Here is an 11,963-nt window from a genome sequence, read left to right as displayed (position 1 = left end):
ATTTGTTCATTGTTGTAAGTCACTTTGAATTACTTTTGCAAAATAAGGCAACTAATTAATTTAATAACTAACTAACAGAGAGGGTGGTAAACACTGAAATATTTATCGGTTCTAATAACCAATGGAGTAGGGGGAAAAGTATTTTTAAAAAATATTTAATCTGCTGTTTTAAGTCAAGCTGTACTGCTAGTCAGTGTTCCTTAGATTCGATGGGACTTGGTCAAGGCTAGTTAGCTGTTCTCAAGGAAATGGATGCAAGTCATGTTCACCTGCCCAAATCAGGGCTCAAGTCAGTCTTGGAAAAGGGAGGTGGGTGGGTGGGTGTGTACCACACACAATAAGGCATGGATTTCACTGCCCTGTCCATTTCAGATACACAGTCATGAACCTATCACTACGAACCTGCTTGCTTTTGAACATGTGAAGCTAAGTGGCAGGACAGCCCCAAGAAGCTACCTTATACAGTACCAAATTTGTCCTTCTAGTAAAGCATACCCTCCAACAGTCCTCAGATAGGGACATTTCTCACTCTCCCGCCAACTGACCCTTCTCGACACCCCATTTTTTGTCACACACCCCCCAGAGCATTTCCTGTCAGAGGAAGGGCGAGTGCCACCACCATCACCATGACACCAAATGGACACACTAAGAAGTCCCAAATTCTGACCCTTTTTCCTCAGAGGGGTGTGCTCACTAGCTGCCAGGCACCCATCTAGAAACTGAAGACATTTTCGTTTCAACAAGCTTTTCCAGCTGGGTGGTAAGGAATCCATTTTGCATTGTTTTTAATCCTATCTTCAGAAGGTTCTGTTTTTAACTGGTTCAGCTGGTTGTTGGGGTGTGTTTGCCAATCGCCTTGAGACACATATAAAAGATGGCTAATAAATTAACAAATGAATCATTCACATGGTCCCGTATGAGAAGGGAATTCTCTTCATATGCATGGTTTCTGCTGTGGACACTGGAAGCTCCCCTCTCACAAAAGGGAATGGCTTGTCTTTAATGTAAGAATGCACATGTTCACTATCAAAGCCATGGCCTTTGCCTCAGTGAGTGATTAAGGAATGTATTATACATTCAGAAAGTATCTGAAGTCTACGTGGGTTCCCACAGGGCAAGACACAGTGATAACAGCAAGAACCTTTATTGAACTAACAGAACTGGACAGCAGGGGCAAAATAACTGCTTATATACATTTCTGAAGGCCTGGGCCACTCCCACTCCCAACATGATTGGCTGTCTAAACTTACAAGCTGCGAATCCTGACTCAGAGTTTAAGGGCCAATGGCAGAGGCCCAAATCCTGAAATATTTTGTGATTGGATATCATGTATCAAATCAGAACACGGGCTCAGACTCCTTAGTCCAGACTCAAGCTCAGGCAAACACAGACCACTGAATACATAACAGTACCATAATGGGATTCTTTAATATAATTAAAACTGTGACGCTTGTTTTAATGGATATGGCTGATGAAGTGCACTGCCCATGTGTATTCTTTAAGAAATATTGTATTAACTGCATTTTTAAATATGTTGTTGTGAGTTGCCTTGGTTTTGTCAGAAAAAGGCAGGATTTAAATAAAGAAAGAAACTCTAGCTCAGTGTTTCCCAACCTTGGGCCTCCAGCTGTTTTTGGACTACAACTCCCATCATCCCTAGCTAGCAAGACCAGTGGTCAGGGATGGTGGGAATTGTAGTTCAAAAACAGCTGGAGGCCCAAGGTTGGGAAACACTGCTCTAGCTATCACTGCTCCCCATTTTACTATCGTAATCTTTCTCATTTAACTCCTTCCCTCTGGAACACAGTCTGGCTACAACCAGAACATGCATTTAAGGCATGTGGGTAAACCACAGATGGGGTTGATCTAGCCCAGCTAATATTGTCCATTTTGGCAGAGGCTCTCCACAGTCTTAGGCAGTCTGTCACATCACCTGCTTACCTGAACCTTTTAACTGAAGATCCTGGGGACTGAGACTGGGATTGTCTGCCACTGAAACATGATTGCAAGAGGTTCACTTAGCATTTACATATCAATAGACCCTGATGATATGCTTTCCTTTCCTTTCTGTAGGCAGTGAGTTTTTGACACCATGTCTCAATACTGGGGAATGCTGGGAATCACAATTAGGTGAACACTATTAACCTCATGTCTTCCTTGTGGGGTTCCTGTAAGCACAATTCAAAGTGTTGGTGCTGACCTTTAAAGCCCTAAATGGCCTCGGTCCAGTATACCTGAAGGAGCGTCTCCACCTCCATTGTTCTGCCCGAAAACTGAGGTTCAGTGCCAAGGGCCTTCTGGCGGTTCCCTCGCTACAAAAAGCCAAGTTACAGGTAACCAGGCAGAGGGCCTTCTCGGCAGTGGCACCCGCCCTGTGGAATGCCCTCCCACTAGATGTCAAAGAGAAAAATAACTACCATACTTTTAGAAGACATCTGAAGGCAGCCCTGTTTAAGGAAACTTTTAATGTTTAATAGGTTATTGTATTTTAGTGTTCTGTTGGAAGCCGCCCAGAATGGCTGGGGAAACCCAGCCAGATGGGCGGGGTATAAATAATAAATTATTATTATTATTATTATTATTATTATTATTATTATTATCATCATCATCATCATCATCATCATCATCTGGTTGGCCGTTGTGAGAACAGAATGCTAGACTCAATGGGCCTTTGTTGGTCTGATCCATCCTAACTCTTCTTATGTCCTTATGACTTGGGCAAATGTCCACAACATTTGTGGAGAGGATGTTTATCAGAATGACAGCATTTGAGGAGGGGTAATTTGACCCTTCATTTTCTCCACTGCGATTTCCACAAAAATACCCAACCACTCCATTCCGTTTGGGTCCCATGGGGCAAGGTGGAACGGTAGCACAAAGAAGAGCTTCTAGTGAACAACTCGCTGTGCCTTTTATTGCTTCACATCCAGAACCTCTTTCAGACCCCATCCACTCCTTGAAAAGTGGAAGGCCTTAAAGGGGCAGGCCTCTGGTTTACAGCACAGTGCTCCATTGTCTCTCTAGCTATGCTGCCTGCACTGAGGCTCTGCTCTGTGGCGTGTGAGTCCTTTGGAGGCAACTATGTCGGTCCCTTGCTGGGCTTGGGAGCTACAGTTTCTAACCCAGGCTATGGAATCTTCAGCTCAGGAGTCTCTGTCATCTCCAGAGGTTTCTGGCATCTTGAGATCAGGGGTCTTTTTTCAGTGGTGGTGCTTGGGCCAAGAGCTTCCTCCATAGGCATCATTCAGCCTTTGAGTCTGTATCCAGGTCACTGCTAAACTTCAGGTATGTTACACTCTCCCTGCTAACAGATGCTTTCCCTACCTAAACTGAATTGTAATATTCCATTATGGTTGCAATGACGAAGGAAAGGATTAAATCTTCTCTCTCTGCATGCTGCAAATCCCCCCCCCACACACACACACCCCACACACACAAAAAACCCTTCACACCTGTAGTAAATAAGAAAAACCAACACCAGGATTGCAAGTGGCACTATTAACACATGACGTCAAGCCCTCATTCTAGAAGATGACACAAGGGAGAACAGAGGAAATTTGCTGATGACACTAAATTGTTCAGGGTTGTTAGAACACAAATAGGATTGTGAAGAGCTCCGAAAGGACCTCTCCAAACTAAGTGAATGGGCAGTAAAATGGCAAATGCAATTTAATGTAAACAAGTGCTTTGGTCCACCACTCAACAGAACTTTAAGGAGTGAAGAAATCATCCCCTGTATTAGTAATTCAATAGCACTCTGCTAGTGAGTGCTGACAGATAAGTCATGGAGCATTCAGTTACCATCCCTGAAACACCCCTGTTGCTGAGACTTCTGCTCAATGACTGAGCCCCAAGCTGAGCCAAGATGTGCCAGTGTATCTTCAGCAGAGCTGGAGTTAGGGACTTGAGCCAGAGCTAGAGACTTGCCACATCCTAACTTACTCACCCTGGGAGATTTTGGCTTAGGATGGCCCAGTGCTATTTTTCTAGGAAACAAAGGAAAAAAGGAAAAAAACACCTCCAGTGTTCTCTTATAATGGCAATAGCGCCCAGCTGAGAGGTGCCAGAACTGAGTCTTGGTGAATTCCAGCTGAAAAATGCCCTGGGATTGCCCTCCTTAGTATAACAAAGTCACACCACTGCTATGCCGCTCACACTGCTGTAATGATATGTAAGGGATAAGAGCCACAATAAAGGTAAAGGTAAAGGGACCCCTGACCATTAGGTCCAGTCGTGACCGACTCTGGGGTTGCGACACTCATCTCGCTTTATTGGCTGAGGGAGCCGGCGTACAGCTTCTGGGTCATGTGGCCAGCATGACTAAGCCGCTTCTGGCGAACCAGAGCAGCGCACAGAAACGCCGTTTACCTTCCCACCAGAGTGGTACCTATTTATCTACTTGCACTTTTGACATGCTTTCGAACTGCTAGGTTGGCAGGAGCAGGGACCGAACAATGGGAGCTCACCCCGTCGCGGGGATTTGAACCACCGACCTTCTGATCGGCAAGTCCTAGGCTCTGTGGTTTAACCCACAGCGCCACTGGCATCCCAAGAGCCACAATAATGCTTTTCAAATGTAACGGTTTGTTTTCTAATTCAATCATGAAAACATTCAAGAGTGGGCCTTTGGACATTCCTGAATCTTGCTCCTCCTCGCTGTTTAATTTCTGTGCATGTGTCTGTGCAGACACACAAATACACACACACAGTGAAATCTGATGACCCTCTACCATCTTAGAGGGTTGTACAAGTTCAGGCATAGGTGATGCGTATTCAAGTGACATTCCTATGTATGAGCTCTATTGTGTTTCTTGCTGCTTAAGAAACAGACTCCACATAGATTCTATACAGAACACATTCCTTGAGCAGTAATTATTATAAAAGCACGAAATAGAATTTAAGTACAAATCAAGAGCTTTCTGTTCTATCCGTTTTTGTGCAGCCTTCACTAAATTGTGGCAGCTACTTTTTCTTTTGTTTGTTTTCTGTTGCCATTTCAGGAGATGGTAAATACATTGTGCCATACCATTTTATGTTTTATAAAAAGGTGACCCTCACTTTCCATTTCAAATGCGGTTTCTTTAATGAAAATATTGTAATGTCAGTCCATGCAAAGCAAGTGCATATTAATATGCGTTTACATCTGTCTCATATTAATATTCATGCCTGAATCCACATCTCTACACAAAGCCAATTTTCTGACCATCTGTGTGATGGCTGGTGGATGCAATGAATAAATTTTATTTGTGAGGGGAGTGATAAATCATGTATCTTCGGCTTTTTTTTCTACTTCCTTCTTCACCCACAATCTCTGCTCTTAGGTGCTAAAATGTTTTCATTGTGGTTTGGAATTTTTAAGCAAAACCAAGCGATTAACCCCTTCGCACCTTTCTGTAGTTCTGCCAGATTTACAAAAGGACATAGGAAGAAGCTTAATGAGAAGCAGGAATGTGTGACTCTGCAAGAGCTCCTGCCACTTTAGGTACATCGTCTCCGTGTGTGTGTGTGTGTGTGTGTGTGTGTGTGTGTGTGTGTTTCTGAATTGCCTCTTCTTATTTTAGGAATTCATTGGACTTGGTAATTTAGAGCTTCACTCTGGTACCTCAGACACCAAGGAGAATATACGCTATTCTGGGAGCGCCAACTTTCATTGTAAAATTCTTGATCATTTCTATTGTGTGTTTCTTTTATGTCTTTCTGTCTTATGTCTGGTAAAATCCTCAGAGGTGGGGGATTATTGTTATCGATATTCTTACTGATATTCTTATTCTCATTCTTATTATTCCTGCTTCACTTACATGTGAGGAACTGTGGTTCCTTAGAGTAAAGATTTACTGGGCTTTTACCTCAAAGCCTGTTTTCAGTGGCAGAGTTCAACTCTGGAACATGGAACCATTTTCATCACTTTATGTGATGAGCAAAAGGAATTCTCTCTGCCTGGGTTCCAGGGGCACATTCTCCTTTTATTGCATCACAGATGAGCTGCAACAGTCATTAGAACAATTCTAGGCCCTAGAGTAGGAAGAGTAGCGAATTTCACTGGAAATGGGAGCAGAAATGGTCAATGTTCACTTATTTGTCCTTTGAATGGAACGGAAATCTATCCAACTACCTATATTGGTATTTGCTGTTGCTTTCAGTCTGCAAACAATTGATTGTGGGTTTCCCCCCTATTTGCATGGTGTTTCCTTTGCACTGAAATGAATGAGGTGGAATAAAGTAATGACAACATAATTTACATAATTAATTTTGTGTGTCACATAATTTTTGCCACACAGGACAACTAGATGAATAATGTAGCTTTTGGTGGAAGTTGAACTGCAATGGCATACAAACAAATGCATGTCACAAATGCAGGGTAGAATGGAAAACCTTCTGACATTCCTGCCCTAGAACCAGCCGGCATACAAATCTGGGCTTCCATAGTGAAGATTGAGCTTTTGGTCCATTTCTGAGCTCAGTTCAAAGTGTTGGTGTTTGAGATCTCTGCATGGCTTGGGACCCAGATGTCTGCTGGACCAGCTTCTCCCATATGTATGTTCATTCACTGAGGTCATCATCTGAAGCTCTTGTGTGAGTGCCTCTGGCATAGTGGTTGGTTCAACACATTAGAGCTGTGAGTGGGAAGTATGAGTTCAAAGATGGGTCTGGTGCTTTGGTTGATGGTGCCATGAAAGAGCATGCAATGGTGGTTGAAGAAAGAGAGCTTTCTTGATGGTGGCACTCTGCCTTTGGAATCTCTCATAACAAAAAGGCGTCTGCAAAAACCCCATCTAGGCCAGCATTCTGTTTTCAAATTGGATAACCAGATGTCTATGAGCATAAGCGAAACATGAGCATAATAGCCTTTTCACAGGAAGGCCAACTGATACCTATTCTGATCTCATTTTGGTGCCAGGTGAATACCTTCTTACTTTTCCCATTCTTCTTACCTGGAAGTAGTATTATTCTAGTTACACATCTTGAATTTGAACTACTGTGTTTTGTCACTGTTTTAAGTTACGGATGTTTAGTTTCTGTTATATTGTAGTTTCTATATCCATATTTTAGTACAAGCTGTCCTGAGAACACTACCAGGTTGAAGGTTCAGGGTACAAATAAATATAATGTGATTTCCAACCTTGACTGAGATCTTCTTATGAAATTTGACACATTTAGCTTGGCTATAATGTTTGAGTATGTGGCTGAACTGGAATTTTAATCCAAGCCGATGGAGTTCAATGAGACTTATTCCCAGGTAAGTGTATATAAGGTTGCCACCTAAGACTTTGTGTTATTCAGTGTAGAGAATCAGAATCAGCATCAATATAATACTCCACACATCTGTGAATGAGCAAACAAGCAAGTGCCTCAATCTGCCTTCTACACATGAACCATTTTGCCAGTCTGGGTGAGATATTTAGTGATGATGAGGAGAAATACTATGCAAAATTTTCCCCCTCTGTGACCTATTATTCCCTGCTCTCAGTTACCTTCGGAACAAACTAGAGGTAAGAAAAATATACAGAGATTGGCTAAATATTAAGTCTTTGGTGTCTTTCATGACATCACCAACCAAGACACCAGACACATCTTTCATTTCATACCAATTTATATGATTCCAGCTCCCAGAGCTAATGAGTTGAACCAACAGTTGTCCAGCAACTGAATGATGTAAACTTTAACCATCTCACATCTACTGGAGACAAAGATCAGTTCTGTAGCAGTACTGAAACAATAGTTTTAGTGCTCCTGTTTTAAGAAAGTGTTTCTCATCTGCAGTATTTATAACTGTATCTTGACTATGACATTTTAAAAAATTAAATTCTGTCTTTGGTTAATCTGCACCTTTTTAATAGATCAAGTTGTTTTAATCAATAAATTTAAGCTATTAGGGGTTGCTGTTCGGAGGAGACATCTCTATGTCATAATATATGGTTCCACTCTCATTCGTTGCTCTTCAAAAATATTTGAATCTACTTTCTTTACACGTATTAATATGAAATTAAGGTTGGTAAAACCTGAAGTTTTCTGATTCTTTCCCTGATTCTCTCTGTTTTCCTAAGGCAAATCTCCATTCCAACAGGACAGAATTTATGAAGACAACCAACTTGCATAAACATACCCAAGACATTATGATAAAACGGTTCAAGGAACCCATGAAGTGGAAGGTGGTGTGTGTGTGTGTGTGTGTGTGTGTGTGTGTGTGTGTGTGTGTTTAAATTTCCTTTTGGCAGGCCAAAGGCATGTCACTAGCATGTAGCCTACTTCTGCCTTTGACAGTACAACCATATGTTAGTTTTGACATTTTTTGTTCACTGAAGTTCAAAAAGGAATTTGAAATGAGCTTCGTACATCATCTGCATAATTAGCAAGAAATCATTTGTGGCTCCAATCAATGCATGCAATTTTAATAAATTGCTCTAATAACAACTCTGCAGAAATTAGACAAAGCCGTCATTGGGTCAATCAATGCTGCTCAAGAAAATAGCATTGTAATGAAACTTCAAATGACAGTGTAATTCTACTTCATTCCTTTTTATATATTATTTAGGCAAATAATGTTTTACTGAAAATCTTTTGCAAATGGAGGACAGAGTGGTTTGAGAGATTGTTAAGGAACATAATGCCTTTCATCAGTAGATTGCTATCCAAGCTTTGTAGAAATTGAAAAATGTTACAATGTAAGGGCTAATGAGTGAAGCATAAGTTATTATCACCCTTTAAGAGGAACTCAGTTGGCATTGGGTATCTTTTTTTTTTTTTTTTTTTTGAAAACATACTCAGTGCTAGAGCTTTTGGATCTTGGCCCAGGGGACTGTCAGAAAATATGATGAAGTGGCCTCTGGACCACATAAGCTTAGGCTGCAATAAATCAGTTTTAAGGTGCCAAAACAACCTCTTTTGTTGTTTTTGCTGCAGCAGACTGACATGGCTAGCGCTTGAGATGTTCTCAGTAATAATGTGTTTATTTATGACGTATTTATCTTGCTTTTCCTCCTAGGAGATCAGGGCAGTATATGGGGCTGCTCCCATTTTTATTCTCGCTAGACTGATATATAATGACTGGCCCGAGGTCATAGCCAAGTGGGAAATTGAATGCAGGTCCCCCATGCCAAGTCTGACATACTATCCCTTACAAAACACTAGCTGTCCTTTATGGGTGGTCCAGTGCCCTACTTTACAGAGGGCAAGCACCTAACTGAATGCATCCTCTATCTGAAGAGCTGGCCATGGGCTGTTAAACATTTCTGGTCCAATTTCAAGGTGCCTGTGATTATGTTTAAAGCTACAATGGCTTGGGCCCCCAATACTTCAGTAGGCACTTCACACTTTAGTCTCTTGCCTGCCTATTCAAATCATTTGGAGGGATGCTTTCTTCTATGTTCCATCTGTGGGAGCTGTATATTATGTGCTAGACATGGGGGAAGGTCTTCTGTGCTTTCTCATCCTGGCTGTGGAATGCCCTCTGCTCATTGGCTCCATCACTGGTCTCATTCTTCTGACAACTTAAGACCTGGCTATTCACGTAATCATTTGTGGGATGTAAACTGCAATTGTATGTATTGTGCTTATGTAACCCGCATTTTAGCTTTTAAGAGGAGTGTTGATTTGATTACTGATTTGTTGTTTGTAATTTTATGGCTTGGAACCCACCCTGAAATAAGCATTGCAGTCTGAACACTCATGAGGGTTTTTATTTCCCTGCCTAGCAGCTATATGTTACCAAACAAGAACTTTTAACAGAATATTGTTTGATGGAAGGTTCCTTCACACATACACACACACACACACACACACACACACTGCTAAGTCAGCCAGCCTTGTGAATTCAAAGATTAGAAGATTTTCATGTCTCTAGTTTCTTTCTTAAAGAGCCAACATTTTCCAAGTAGACTTTAAGAAGTTTCTCCAAACAAGAGATACAGATCTGACTTTATCGATTCCAAGTTTTTAAATAAATGTTCTGTCCAATCAAGTATAAATTATACTCAAGAGCACATTTCTGTGAATGCTATGTGCAAAAGCTGATTTCTTCCTCTGCTCCTCTGTTCCAGAGCAACATTTGCAACACTATACGCAGAGAGTATTATTATTTTTTAGTGCACAAAGCTAGTGTACCTCACAGTGAGATTAATTATATGGAAAATAAAGAGGAGGCTGCTGCCTCAGTTCTGTTGTGTTTTTTTCAGTAGGAGTACAGGAAGAACAGAGGAGTCTAAGCCATGAATGTGCATCCTTCATCTCAGATGCCTGCACTGATATTCTATACAGCCTCTAGCAAAATGTTGAAGAATGTGCTTGATTCCTTTGAAAAGTTCCCAAATTCTTGGGAAATTTGGGGAAAAAGAAGGGCCCATGCTATGACTCAGTATTCAAAGTTCAAATTTTGAGGGATTTTTCAGTGCTTGTAAACAAAGAGAAATACATTTGTTATTTAGAAAGTTATGGGGGGGTTAAAAAAGACAGACAGAGAGAGATTGCTCAAGACATAACAAATAATTTCTTTTATCTAATAAATAATAATTTAAAATACTTTTATCCATTTAAAGCAGGCATGTCCAAAGTTCATTTCAGGGGCCTAATCCGATCCGCTGGTCGATTTAATCTGGCCCCTGTGGCAGTACATCCTGGGTAAAATCCTAAAAAAGCTCAGCAACTTTGGTTGGCCCTCATGCACGTTCACTTCATCAAATCTGGCCCTCTTTAGAAAAAGTTGGGCACCCCTGATTTAAAGATAGCTGTTCATGCTTGTAGTGACTTGTAGTCAGTTTCTTGAATCAGTGGTGAGCAACAGACCAAAAAAGCAACCTTTTATTTCTCCTGTTGGTTCCTTCTTTAATAACTACTTGTTATCATGTAGGTTGTGTTCCTTCCTTTCTCCTCCTTCTCCAGCCAGTCTTTCTTTCTTCGGCCTCTTGTTAGGACTCCTTTGTTCTCTTGACCTCATGACTCCATAATGGGCATATGTGAGCTTGTGCTCAGAATGGCTTTGTTAACTTTAACTTTCTTTTATTCTTTTGGCCAGCAGTCTTACCAGGCTCTTTATTTCTGCACACTGCTGCAATGTTTACCAAACTGTAAGTCTGTTCAGGTGACCAGCTATGGAGCATGTGGAACATATGGAAAGTGGGGTTGGAACTGTGGCAGCAGTGTGCTCAGTGTAGGACACGGTGGTGCTGTGCTCTAAACCACTGAGCCTCTTGGGCTTGCCAATTGGAAGGTCAGCAGTTCAAATCCCCATGATGGGGTGAGCTCCTGTTGCTCTGTCCCAGTTCCTGCCAACCTAGCAGTTCGAAAGCATGCCAGTGCAAGTAGATAAATAGGTACCACTGTGGCGGAAAGGTAAATGGTGTTTCCATGTGCTCTGGCTTCCGTCACAATGTCCCGTTGCACCAGAATCGGTTTAGTCATGCTGGCCACATGACCCGGACCAGCATCTGTGGACAAATGCTGGCTTCCTCAGCCTGAAAGTGAGATGAGTGCCACACCCCATAGTCGCCTTTGACTGGACTTAGCCGTCCAGGGGTTCTTTACCTTTACCTCAATACCCATACAACCAGGGACCAACAAATCATGGTAGCCAGACAAACTTCATTCTTACCAGGACCTTGACAGAATTGCATGTTCCACCATCAGCCATATTTAAAGGATAAGGCCATGGACCAAGGAAGAACATCAGAAGGTGAGAGAGAATCACTCTCAGAACCAATCCCAGACATTCACATCCCCCAGCTCTAGAAATTCCAGCACGAGAGGTGCTCTTTGGCATGCACCTCTCTGGCCTGAGGATATTATGTTTTATGTTGCTGTCTTCTGATTCCAAGGCCTCAAGCCCAGAAGTCCCAGTAGAACATACTCTCCCCTGTGCTGTCAGGATGAACAACTGTTAAAGCAGGCTAGGTCCCTTTAACTGAAGACGCTTTGTGTAATGCGAGTGGAGCTGGCTACCAGGAAAGGATTGCAGCTCTATTTAAGGCTCA

General features: G+C 41.9%; 1 long non-coding RNA gene across 2 annotated transcripts; it reads left to right on the top strand.

Annotated features, from left to right (window-relative positions):
- The first annotated feature begins 430 nt into the window (after positions 1–430).
- Positions 431–10,373, top strand: LOC309348522. 2 transcript variants are annotated; one of them, XR_014159445.1, is made up of 4 exons: positions 431–760; positions 7,159–7,237; positions 8,046–8,161; positions 10,184–10,373. It is a non-coding gene; the product is annotated as an uncharacterized lncRNA (long non-coding RNA). The 2 variants fall into 2 exon arrangements; XR_014159446.1 differs by lacking the exon at positions 431–760 and adding an exon at positions 6,473–6,534.
- The last annotated feature ends 1,590 nt before the right edge of the window (positions 10,374–11,963 follow it).

Source organism: Podarcis erhardii (genome assembly GCF_964252035.2).
Source record: "Podarcis erhardii genome assembly, chromosome: 8".
Classification (NCBI taxonomy): domain Eukaryota; kingdom Metazoa; phylum Chordata; class Lepidosauria; order Squamata; family Lacertidae; genus Podarcis; species Podarcis erhardii.
This window is presented reverse-complemented; position numbering and strand designations above follow the sequence as displayed.